The sequence below is a fragment of the Dermacentor variabilis genome, chromosome 1 (genome assembly GCF_050947875.1).
Source record: "Dermacentor variabilis isolate Ectoservices chromosome 1, ASM5094787v1, whole genome shotgun sequence".
Lineage (NCBI taxonomy): Eukaryota > Metazoa > Arthropoda > Arachnida > Ixodida > Ixodidae > Dermacentor > Dermacentor variabilis.
The window spans coordinates 76,014,097-76,027,062 of NC_134568.1; positions in this window are offsets into that span (position 1 = coordinate 76,014,097).

Below are 12,966 nucleotides of genomic sequence, written 5' to 3' on the forward strand. Positions count from 1 at the left end.
GAATTCCCTTCTGTTCATGTAGTAATGCCTCGTGATTTCATTGTATGTAAGTAATTGGTCCCTATTCTCCTCGTGTATATTATTAAGGTCCTGGTCGCGTAGTGCACGGATAGTAAGTCCTCGTGCAGCTGCGTTAGCCATCTCGTTTAAATTCTTCCAAGATGGATCGACAGACCCCGTGTGCGCAGGAAACCAGCGAATTTCGATCCCTTGGCTGTCCAACTCACCAATCAGCTGGGCAGCCCTTTTGGTTACAACGCCATTGGTAAAGTGTCTAATAGCCATCTTAGAGTCACTGTAAAACTTCGTCCACTTATTATTCCTTAAAGCCAATGCTTTCGCTACTTGTTCTGCGACTGTCGTGTCTTTAGTCATGATTGTAATAGCATCCCGAGTGAGACCATCTGCATCTACTACTACTGCCGTAAAGGCTTTCTTTCCTCTGACCCATGAAGCATCTACAAAAGCCGCATGTTCTCTGTCGTGTTCTATCTCTTGCAGGAGAGCTTTGGCCCTTGCCTTTCGTCTTTCCAGGTTGTGCACCGGGTGCATATTTCTGGGGAAAGGAGTCGTCTTGATTATCTCTCTTATGCTACCTTTTAGTTCTACTGTGCCTTCACCTGAAATTTTGGATTCGGTTGGGCACCACCCTACCTCTTCTAGTATTGCTCTACCTGGCCTTGTTCCAGACAGCCTCTCTCTGTGGGCAATTTGCTGAGCTTCAGTTATCTCGACTATTGTGTTGTGGAGCCCCAGTTTCATTAAATTATTATCCGGCGTGTTAATTGGTAACCCCACTGTTGTTTTGACTAACCTTTTAATTAATCTGTTCAAGTTGTTTAGCTCTGTCTGTGTCCAACTGAGCATCCCAGCTACATAGGAGAAGTGACACAAGGCGAAAGCGTGGACCAGTCTCATGGCGCTCTCCTCTCCCAGCCCTCTGTGTCTGTTAGTGATTCTCCTTAGCAGTCTTATTACCTCCACAGTCTTGCTTGTGATGTGTCGTATTGTTCTTCCGTTTGCCCCGTTTGCCTCCAGGAATAACCGTAAAACTCTAATGGATTCTACTTGCTTAATAGATTCGCCTGCCTTCGTGGTTAGTACTAACCTGGGTTCTTCCTCGGGAACATATCCCCTCGGTTTTCTACCCCTTCTTCTGTTCTTGAGTACAAGGAGTTCAGACTTATTAGCAGAGCAATTGAGTCCCATGTCTTCTAAAATAGAGTCTACCTCATAAATGCTCTGCTGAAGTCTGCTTTCCGCATGTCCCATACTTCCTTCAGCGGTCCATATAGTCACATCGTCTGCATAAATGGTAGAGTGAATGCCCTCTATCCCTTTTAATCCCTTTGCCACTTTTGACATGGCCAGGTTGAAAAGCACAGGTGACAAGACCGACCCTTGTGGCGTCCCTCTGTCACCAAGATCCATCTTCTTTGATTTAATATCCCCGAATCTAAGGTGAGCTGAACGATTGCCAAGAAAGGTTTTGACCACTTCATAGAGTTTTCTCCCCAATCCCAGTTCGGAAATCACTTCAAGTATTGCTCTATGCTTAATTCTGTCAAAAGCTTTTTCGACATCCAACCACAAGAGAGCTCGAGTGTTTTTATAATAGCAGTTGATGCTTGATTAACAACATGGCATCTTGTGTGGACAAGCCTGATCTGAAACCAATCAAATTGTATGGTAGGATGTCATTGTCCTCCACATATTTCGTTAACCTGTTCAATATGACATGCTCCATTGTCTTCCCTAGACATGATGTTAACGAAATTGGCCTCAGATTATCGAAGTTGAGTTGTTTGCCCGGCTTTGGTATTAAGATAGTACTGGCCGTCCTCCATTCTTCGGGATATACCCCATCTTTCCATAGTTCATTAATGTACGTGGTCAGATATTTTATTGATTCGTTATCCAAATTCTTAAGCAATCTGTTAGAGATGCCATCCGGGCCAGCTGCTGACCTACTATTCAGATCATACAGTGCCGTACGTACCTCACTTTCGGTGAATTCCTGATCCATATATTTGCATTCTACCCCTAAGTAATCGGGATAACTCACATCTTGATCCTCTTTCCTGAGGGGCAAGTATTTAGTAGCCAATCGCTCCATTATGCTCTCTGCACTTGCAGTCTGACTTTCCTGGTGTACAAGTTCGCCACTGCCGTACGTCTGTTCGATTTAGTGCCTTTTTCGTTGAGCAGATGCCTGAGCAGACTCCAATTGCCTCCACGTTTTATCCTTCCGTCTACACATTTACGCACCTCATCCCATTTTTGTTTCTGCAAATATCGTGCGTGTTCCTCTATATTCTTATTGAGCTGAGCAATTCGTTTCCTAAGTCTCCTGTTTAAGCGTTGTGATTTCCATCTTTGTAAAATCGATTGCTTGGCCTCGATCAAATGCGCCAATCTACTACCAATTTGTTCGACCTCTTCCTCTGTCTTTATGGCCTTAGTCGCTGCATTCAAGTCGTCCCTAAGCTGAGCCACCCACTCTTGTAGTCTGATGCGCCCCTTTCTATCTGTGTCTGCTCTGTCTTTTCAGATTTTTCTAAAGTGATCCCGATCTATCTAAGTGAAATGCTTTACCTCCACCCCCGTCGTTTCCACCATTATGTGTAGTATATAATGGTCGCTTCCTAGGTCCGTACCAGAGTTGATCCAGTCTGCCTTGGGTAAGTTATAAGTGAAGGATAAGTCCGGGGTAGTGTCCCTACACGTGGAACTGCCACACCTGGTAGGAAAAGCTGGGTCCGTGATAAGAGAAAGACCTAAATCCGTGGCGAGATGCCAGATTCCTTCCCCTTTCTTACTACTCCAGCGGTAACCCCAAGATTGGTGTGGGGCATTGAAGTCCCCTCCTATTATTAGTGGCGCAGTTTTGGCTACCCCGATGGCCTTATTAAAAATTGCTCTCAAGCTCTGTCTCATCTCTCTGGGACTGCTATATATGTTGAGGCAGAACAAGCTTTGCGCTTTACCTCTGTGCCTTTTTAGGATCATTTCTATGAATATGTATTCAATTTTACTGGCTCCTAATTTTAGATCGTGCTCTATGTAGGGAATTTTCTTGTCAGTTAGGGTGGCAATTCCTCTGCCTGGTTCTTTGCCTTTGCAGACCGAGTTGAAGCCGGACAGCCCGATCTCCTCCGCTAGAGTTTCCTGCAGCATTATTAATTTCGGCCTATTTTCAACCGTTTTGATTATCTGTGCTAGTGACGCTCTTTTTTGCTGAAATCCTCTGCAGTTCCACTGCCACACACTAAGTCTATTTCTGTTGTCCATTATTATTGTCGTTGCCGCCTGACTTGCTACTCCCTGTCACTGTTCGCTTGACTGTACCACCTACCGCTCCTGGGGGTGTTCTAGAGCTTTCGGCTTCCGAGGGCATATATTCTTCATCCTCTCCTTGGGCCTCTAGCTTTTTCAACCTTTTCTCGGCTATTAACTTCCACTTCCAGGTTTTGTCCACTTTAAGGTTAACGCTGTCTACCGTGTCCTTTAGGTCCCTAATCGCATTCCTAATCTCCTCCAGAACCGAGCACATCGATTCTGCCTCCGGAACTACAGCTCTCTTTTTGGGCGCCGGTGTGTCTTCTTCTTCCTGGCTGTTACTTCTACACATCGGCTTAGCTATTGCCACACTGCCGCTTTCTGTCCTCAACCCTTTTTTCATTTCCTGCATCTGCTGCTTAAGTTCTTCATTTGCTTTCTTTAGTGATATAACTTCTCTAATCAGCCGTTCTACTCTGGCATCATTGCTTTGTTCCTGCGAGGCTTTCGCACCTGTGACTTTCACAGTACCTTTGACTTTCTCGGCCCAGGTCGCTCCTGGCTCCTTTTTCTTGTTTGTCTTCAGCTCCTGCTCCTCGAAGCGCACCTGCGCCTCCCGAGACCTTGAACGGTTTCTTCCCCTCGATGTTGAGTGCTGTCTTGATCTTGATGTGCTTCTCGAGCGTGAGCGCCTTCCGGCGCTTGGAGGGGTTTCCCTTGTCGGTTGGGCCGATTCCATCTCGGTCTCCATTTTGGAGCGTTGTCTTCTTCTTACTCTTACTACATATGATATTTGGTACCGCTGCTTGCAAGCCCTGTCACCTGTGGGGTGATCTTCACCGCAGAACTTGCATTTGGGAGAGCAGATATGAGCCTCCCCTGGGTCTTGCATACCACATCCCCTGCACTGCACAACATCAGGTGTTGGACAAACGTCTGATCTGTGTCCGATTCTTCCACATGCGTAACATACGTCAAATTGCTTTCTGTACAGATAGCACCTCACGAGGGTTGACCCATATTTGATGAAGTTGGGCACCCTGAAACCGTCGAAAAGCACAATAACCGAGCCCGTAGCTTTGATACGTTGTGCAGCCAACGCCGTTGGGTTGTATTCATGCACAATCTTTTTCGTGATCACACTCTGACTGTCATTGAGGTTCACTCTTCTAATAACCCCCTTGCACGTAGAGTGGGGGGCTGTTTCATAAGCGCTCACTTCATATTCTGCCTCCATGATCGTAATGGACTTGATTCTCACATACCTTTCAGCATGAGAGGAGTCCGGTGTACTAACCACCACAATATTCTGTGTGAAGTTGGGGCAGACGATGTCTTCCTTCGCTTGGTCTGCTGTAAGTCCGGCTGCCTCGACGATCGCTTCTCCAATAGCTGTGCTGACCTTGTTCAGGTTGAGGCCCCCCTCCCCCCCGAGGCCTATTGATGATTTTCCTGTGCTCCTCCGGCAGTTGCGGCATTCTTGACGCCTTCACAATACGGCGCTTGAGCTTGTCGGCCCCGGCAGCACCTTTGTTGGCGATCTCCTCTCCTTTTGATTCTTGGATAAAATTGGCGGCTCCACCAGCTCCCCAGGTCTTTTTTGCAGATCGCGATCTTCGGTTGGTGACCACCTGCCAACCCATTCTTTCCTCGCCGTCTTCCGTCTCTGAGGAGAGTTCGTCGTCCATGCGTATATCGGCCATGCCGGCTTGGCGGGCTCGCTAGACCTACGTGGCGCTAGGCCCAGCGTGGCGCCCACGTGCGATCGACACAAAAGAGGCTATAGAAGTCCAAAAAATGCTGGCCCACCTTGTCCAAAGGTATCCACCGATTCGGGTTAACCTCACGAATCCGATGATGAGCTTCAATGCGTGGTCCTGCCAAAAGTGCCTGCAGAATCATTCAAAAAAACGGAACCGATGCGGGGCACGTCCGCTTTCTTCTGCTCGCCGTTGCTGGTGCTGCCTCTTTTAAGCCGAAGAGCCTGGTAAGCCGGTATCGTCCTGGTGACGTCAAAGTGCTCGCAAATGGTGCGTAGTAGATGCTGTCCCCGCGCAGATTTAACCACGGCTTGCCAAAAACGGAGCTCGCGCCGTGAAGCCGGCTAGGTTCGATGTAGCAACCTGAGACCATCGGTGCATGCACAGAGCGGTGCCCGCCATCGGCCCGTCCCACGAATCTGTGATCGATGAAGCAGCTCCCAAGCAGAATCTGCGCGAACAATAGTACTTGTGGCGACATTGTCAAGGCCGTGCCGCCATGTCCACTCAGATGAAGATGGTAATTTATGTAAAGCCAGAACAAATGCCAGTAATTCAGTCTGAAAGGCAGGCGTGAAGTTAGGTAGTTGAATGGGGAAAGAACGATTCAGAAATGGAAATAGAAGGACCACAGCTGCCTTCTCTTCGCAGACGGAGGCATCAGTCCCTGTCGCACCCTTTATTTTAAGTGTGCTAAACGGCCCTCCCAAATGCCATTTAGGTATCGATAGGGCAAACGTTTAGCACTGTATGGAAAAATATAACAAAACTTAATTTTAGCTACTGGAACAGAGGAGTTTAATAAGATCAACTCACGTAGGTGAACTTTTGATGGGTCCAAAAGCTTTTGCACGAAAACGACTTGAGGGCAACGTAAGCAAGACCACTAATCGTTAAAAAATCAGGCCGACTGAATAATGAAAACATATGGTTACCTACTCTGTGGGGATGCACAGATTTCTAGGAAAATTTGTAGCGTTAGGATATGAAATCGCATGAGAAGATATGGCGGGCGTGCTTCTTGGAATAAGATATTCTTCGCGACAAATTTAGGAAGCATAAGATATAAGCGTAACGCATCTCGTTCTAACAGGAACAGAGGCCTAATTTAATTAGAAGGTCGGCCAGAAAACAAAACGCAGCCAAATTCTAATATCGTGCGAACACACATACAGTAAACCACAACCAGGGCATGCCTGGCCATCCGTATCGACTGTTGCTAAGTCTACACACCATTCCTTCTGCGCGTGCTCCCTTGGATGCAATCTGCTCTGTGTGTGACCAATAATAAAGCAAATAATTAGGAAGTTAATTTGTGAATTTTCGTTAATTATTTGTATATGTGTTTTTACTTTTTGTGCTAGTAATGTCGGCCTCTTCATATATTAGAACTCAAGGACAAGAATTATGCTATCTGCCACAGACGATGTTTAAAATTTTCGTAAGACTTAAACATTATCCTCCGATATACCCACGCCACAACATACTTTGGCAGACCTGCATTCTGAAGTGCATTTATTATACTGACATGTTCGACACTGTTATAAGCTTTAGCCAGATTCAAGGTGGCTGAGGCAGCATATTATCTCCGGTATCGAGCAAGCTGTAATCGACTTTCTAGGTCAACATGGCCGCACCACGTGGAGCTCCCACGCCTGAATCCAATTTGGCATGGGTTCACAATTATGTTGTCTATCACCTAATTATCTATGTGGCGGTGTCAGATTATTTCTACGAGTTTTACCAGGTTAGATGTAAGATATATTGGCCTAATGTTGTCTAAGACCTAACCAGCACCTTGCTTTTTTAATAGGGCAGTTTCTTTTGCGAAGGAATTCGCAAGAGTAGGAATTGCCGAGTTTCTAATAGAATGCTTTATAGATGGTAAACAATGTGCGAGGCGATATCTTAAATAACGTTTTTATTCTTGACGTAGCAATGCCATCAGCGCCTGGCACCGAATTGGGCAGCTGGCTTACACCATGTGCCAGCTCCGAAACTGTGACCTCTTCAAAAGCTTCACCATGAATAGGCGGCGGGGCGTGATAGGGCAAGATAGAATTAAAGCGACTTTCTAGACGTTTTGCAACAACTTCCAGTAATTTAGCCAATTCACAGGACGTTGGAGCCACATACACATTCGATGTTTATTGGCGCCGGAATCGTCCTTTCAGTTCTCACGAAACAAAACAAAAAGTGCTCTTCTGTTGGTAGCCTTAGAAAGAAAGTCTGAGTGCTCACTGAATATGCTGAATATGCTGGATATGCAGAAATTAACAAAAGTATTCGAATGCATAGTAACTGAAGTCGACGGGCATACAAGCTCAAAAAACAAAGGAAGGTGATTACTACTTGTGCCCGAGTTCAGAACAGGCCACGAGGACATAGACAGATTAGAAGTGCGGAGAGTAAGGTGTATCGCAAATAGTGACTGGTTACAAACAGAAGTAGTTGTTCGTGCGTTATTGCATGATAAATTATTGTTAGCAGCCCAGTCCCACAATAGTTTACCACTCGAACCAGTCCTATAATACCCTACGAAGTATGATGAGAGTTGAAATCCCGAGCAAAAATGTTCTTTCTTACAAGACGCAATTACTAAACCATGAACACTACTATTCTGAATATACGTGGGAAAATAAACAGTAAGTATTGTCAACGGGAGGCAGTCTGGGATATAAATGTCTAAATCGAGACTTTCACTTTCTGAAGTCATAAGGTAGTATAAGGTGGTAATTTTTGCAAATATACAGCTAAGCCACCACCACGAGAAGGACGGTCGAAACGAAATGTACGGTAATTCCCAATGACAAACGTCTTCTCTGCTGACAGCCAAGTTTCTCGAAGTGTGGAGTACACAGGGGAGGGTAGAGTACACAGGTATAATGTGTCAATGGCAGCGAAATGAATGGAAAGGCATTTCTACTCTAATATTTTTACTGCACCGGGGTTGAGGGGGGGGGGGGGGGGGAAGAAGCAGCAGTAACTGCCTTCTCCAGTGTAGTATTCTTCATAAAATTTTTTTAGAAATATTCTTCCTGGTACTTTGTAGTCGTTATACTATGTAGCAGAGTAGATATCCCTGTGCTTTAGGAGACGCATGGCGTTTATGGGCACCGGAGTCAACCTCCGTGTGTAACATGTGAACTACAGTCAGAGCTCCAATCCAATTCCTGTTCTGCATGATGCGCAGGGAATTGTTCACTAAACCGAATGTTAGAAGGGTCTGGTTTCGGTGTATCCGCATAAGTCGCATATGAAGGCAACGAAATTCTAGAGGCCACAGTCGGGCGGGCAACAACCTGAAGGAATTCAGTCACTTGTGTATTCACCATTAGTGTCAATGAGTCCGAGATACTCAGGTATCAATTTTTATTGCCCTTTTCAATTTTCTCTCTACTGTCGACGCTATGACATCTGAAAGCGATGGGTGTACCATGTTACAAAGACGATTTGCTGCACCGGCATACCCGAGAGATCGCTTTGAAATAGCAGCACTAGCTTCGCGCCGAGAACATTTCTTTTGCTCACTGATCTCTACAATTCGCAGTTCCTGCGCCATCACAGAGCAGTTACCGTAGTCAGCTGGGTGAGAACCACTGCATAGATAAAATTGTTCTTCCTGTGGTGTAGAGTCTATTGATTCCTGGTTTTCTCCACGTTTCACAACGAGAAACTATAGCTATAACATCTAATGCACTGGAGAGTGCGACGAAACAGCAATGCAGCCGGGCAAGCGAGTGGCTACGCTGTGATTGTGGTCGGACAAGTTGTGGCAGCGGAAGTAGCAATGAGTGATTTCGTGGCGATCTTCTCGTTCTCAGATAAACGAGAGTAACTAAATACAGAAACTGCTCCCGCTACAGAAAACATTGCTAAAATGTCTCAAGGGGTAACCAGACGAACTAGTCCTTTAACACAAGTTAGGTGTGCACATAAAAAGTGGCTGACCGGATGTGAGGCAAACGCTGTACATTTTGGAATGTCAGCGATACAGGCCTGGTCTGGCGAACCGCAGAGAATACCCCCGCGACTGATGGCGTACATCGGTGATCTATTGGTAGTGTGGTGTCTCCTTCCGAAGCTCTTTCTGATTGACTAACTTTTTTCATGCAAATTGATTCCCCATTGGTCGGTACAAGGGCCGCAGGGACATTGGTCAGTCCACTGCGCGAGAAAAGTTCAATTGGCAGATCATTAAGGGCAAGAGAAGCCGACCAGACAGTGTTTGCCTGGCCGGGTGAATGAAAAAATAGACATCAATCTGCTATGCCTAGGTCAATCACCCCCCGCTATCCAGCCGTAACCTCTGAGAGAGTACACCAAGAGACAAGGAAGAGGGTTGTTGTTGTTGCTAGGGTCCCTCCAATGAAACGATTCACGTCGACGTCCGCTTCTTCCCAGAACGGCCAAGGGCTCACAGGGCAAAGCGAGAGCACCATGATGCTGATTATTACTGTTATTATTATTATTATTATTATTATTATTATTATTATTATTATTATTATTATTATTATTGTGGTGATGATGATGATGATGATGATGATGATGATGATGATGATGATGATGATGATGATGATGATGATGATGATGATGATGATGATGATGATGCCTCACTTAATGACCCAAACCGACTGCACAGGAGATAGGCCACAAATTGGGTGGTAATATATGATGAAAAAACAATGGTTTTCCTCTAATAAAGCTTTCTTATTCTGCCTCCCATATCGAGGTGCCAGTACTCTGTTATTCCCCTAATACCAACATTTACAACGAAGCAGTTTATGGCTAGGATTCCGTGAAGTTTTCCTGTGTGCAAGCGAAAACTAGCATCATCACCAATGGCTCGTGCCACTGCTCGCGCGTGCATCGTCGTCTTCTTCCACAGTTGGCTCCGATGCCGCTCATCATGCTAGCGTTCCCATGCTGCTCATACCTCTCTGCGAAGGTGCTGACTGCATTGGCCCACTGCCAGTCGGTGCGGCAATTTCGGTCCAATTTTTTTGCCCCAATATATCGCGAAATGAAAACACGAATCTATATAACGAGTGTGTATAACCAATGTATACCACGAATGAACGCGAATGTATAAAAATAAATGTGTGCGCGTACCTTTCGTCACGATGACCACAGATCAAGAAATAAGCGAGATCGTACCTTTGCTCAAAATTTGTGTCACCTCTTTGTCGTGTGCTACACAGCTTCGCTAGTCATCCACCTTCACAGAGTGGAATGGCTCCTGTTTTTTTTTCTTTTTTTTTTTGCAGAACTCTAATGACGTTATAACTGACAATTCAAATACAATTATTGTGGCCTCGATGAAACTTGAACAACTTATCATTTACACATATTTTCCCACTGACAACGTTTCCTTCAATTCGCCAGCGAGCAAGTTGACCGTCACGCGCCAGTAAGCGTAGTACTTTCACTTGCGGTTACAAAAACACTAGTAGAAGACGAAGATCTCAACGAATCACCGATGAAAACGTGTCCTTTACTTGTGAAACTTTATAGACAGTAAAGAAGTTGCGCGTGGCAGCGCCTACTGTCTTCACCACTGCGTGGCGGTATCCTGTATCGATCAGGCGAAAAAGATCAGATTAAAAGTTGAAAAAACAAGCAAAAAGTAGTGGCGACGGCAAGTGTGCCGTAAGAAGCATAGCTGCTCGCTGGTGAACAACGTCTAGTTGAGGAAAAAACCTAATGCAGTGGGACAAGCTGCCCGAAAACGCGTCTAGAAGCCGTTTTCAGACTTCCCCTACAGCAGCCGTGGAGTGGAAAACGAAGAAGCCGAGACAGCGCCCGAGGTCGCGCGCTCGGCCCGTGCACCGAGGAATCACGACGGTGACGCGGCATTCGACTGCGGGCCGATGGCGAAGACGGCTGCAGCTCCTGGCGCGGCCGCCGGTCGAAGTGGTGCCATGGCGCCGCAGTGCGCCTAGGCTCGCCGGCGTCGCCAGGAGCGGCTACCATGGAGTCGGAGCTGGAGACGCGGGTCAACATCCCCGTCGTCTTCGTCAACCGCCACGACCTATACGCGATCGTGGTTGTGCTCGGCATCGCCATCCTGAGTTGCGCCTGCGTCCTGGGCTACTCTTTCAGCAACTTCACCCAGCTGAAACGCAATGCCGAAGAGGTACGCAACTACATCGCGTCCCGGGCTAACTCCGCCGACCAACTCGGTGGTGGCAAGCAGAGTGCTGGCAACTTCAGGAGGAGCGACGGCCACACGGACGCCGTTAAGGCCCCGTTTCCTGGCAGTCGGGGAGGATGAGACTCCGGTGGCCGTGGGACGCATCTCGAAGCCCCGAGGGAACAATGCCGTCGTCTCCTTCGTGGTACAGGGCGTCAAGTACGCCTTCGAGGTGATGTCCAGGGTGGATGCCGCCATAGCGACGGCCACACGGAAGCCAGCATGGCCAGATTTCCTGGCAGTCGGGAGGACGAGACGCCGGCGGCCGCGGAACGCGTCTCGCAATCCGAGGGAACAATGCCGTCGTCTCCTTTGGGGTTCAGATCGTCAAGAACGCCTTCGGGGTGATGTGTAGGGTAGAGGCCTCCGAAGCGACGGCCATACGGACGCCGTCAAGGCCCCACTTCCAGGCAGTCGGGGAGGACGAGACGCCGGTGGCCGTGGAACGCACCTCGCAGTCCGAGGGAATAATACGGTCGTCTCCTTTTGGGTCCAGAGCGTCAAGGACGCCTTCGAGGTGATGTCCAGGGTGGAGTGACGGCATCAGGACGCGATTCAGGGCGGCGGCGACCGCGACACGTCTGCTGCAGTGACCGCGCAGCCGCGTCCAAGGGTGCAGCAGCGACTTCCTTCAGCATGATGATCATCACCGGAAAAGACTTCAGTGAGTTTATCGGAACGGAGCAGCATTATCGCCCACTTACAGAACGCTGCGGCCGGCATTCGACCGGGGTCATACTGCGCGTCTGTGGCGATATGCTGCTTTTTTTCGAGCAATTGTGTGTGGGGCAGACAACTGTGGGGAGCAGAGACACGTGAATTGAACAAAGACTGCGCCATAAGCGCCCAGATGTGACTGGAAAGCTTTTACAGATGTCCTCCTTCTTACTTTCTATCTTCTATTCTGCAAAGGTGGTACAAACCACAAGGGGTAACCTTTCAAGCACAGAGTGAAGAGGTGGGGTGCTTTGGTGGTTTAGCTTGTTTGCAATGCTTTTGCTTACCACTCCAATGAAGGCCATCAAGATAACTGGGCCCCAGGCCATACTAGGTGTCCTTCGACTTCAGTTTCTTTTTTTTTAAACTGATACTCGCCCATTCTTCTTCATTCAATACTTTTGCATGCTATACTATGTTCGCTACAGCGTCCGTTTTGTGTGGCTTCAGCCTGTTTTTGTAACGTGTGTAATTAAATGCTGGTCACTAAAACACTTGCAACGTCATCTCCGTGTATGCTTTCTTTACTATAGGCCGCTGCCTCGCGCAAATTTGCAAGACTCAATCGTAGCTTCTCTTTCTCAGTATGGCAGAATCGGGGTTGCTGGTTTCCTTTCGCTTTTTCAAGCTTCCCGCTACTGACGTCAGTAGACTGCCCGGGTACCCTGATTGCTGAAACCTCCAGGCCTGCTTTCCCAAGCTATTTTCCATTAAGTGAGGTAATAGGGGGGTTACTCGACCTCCTGGGTGCGTATTTGAACTCGCCGTTCGCCATTTGGAACAAGTGTCGTTTATTGGGCGTTGTTGCTTGAATTGCTGTTCGAAGCAAATTACGCTTTTCATAAATTAAATCTGCTCAAGTAGCAATGCAACATCTTTTACAGCTATTTTGACAGCTATTGCTACTGTTACGTGGGTTTATTTATTTAAGGAGGTATGGTCAGCGAGGGCGGGGAGGGGGTGGAATTGGCACGCCATCCTATCCTTTGACGCCCTCTATAGCATGCAGTAATGAGT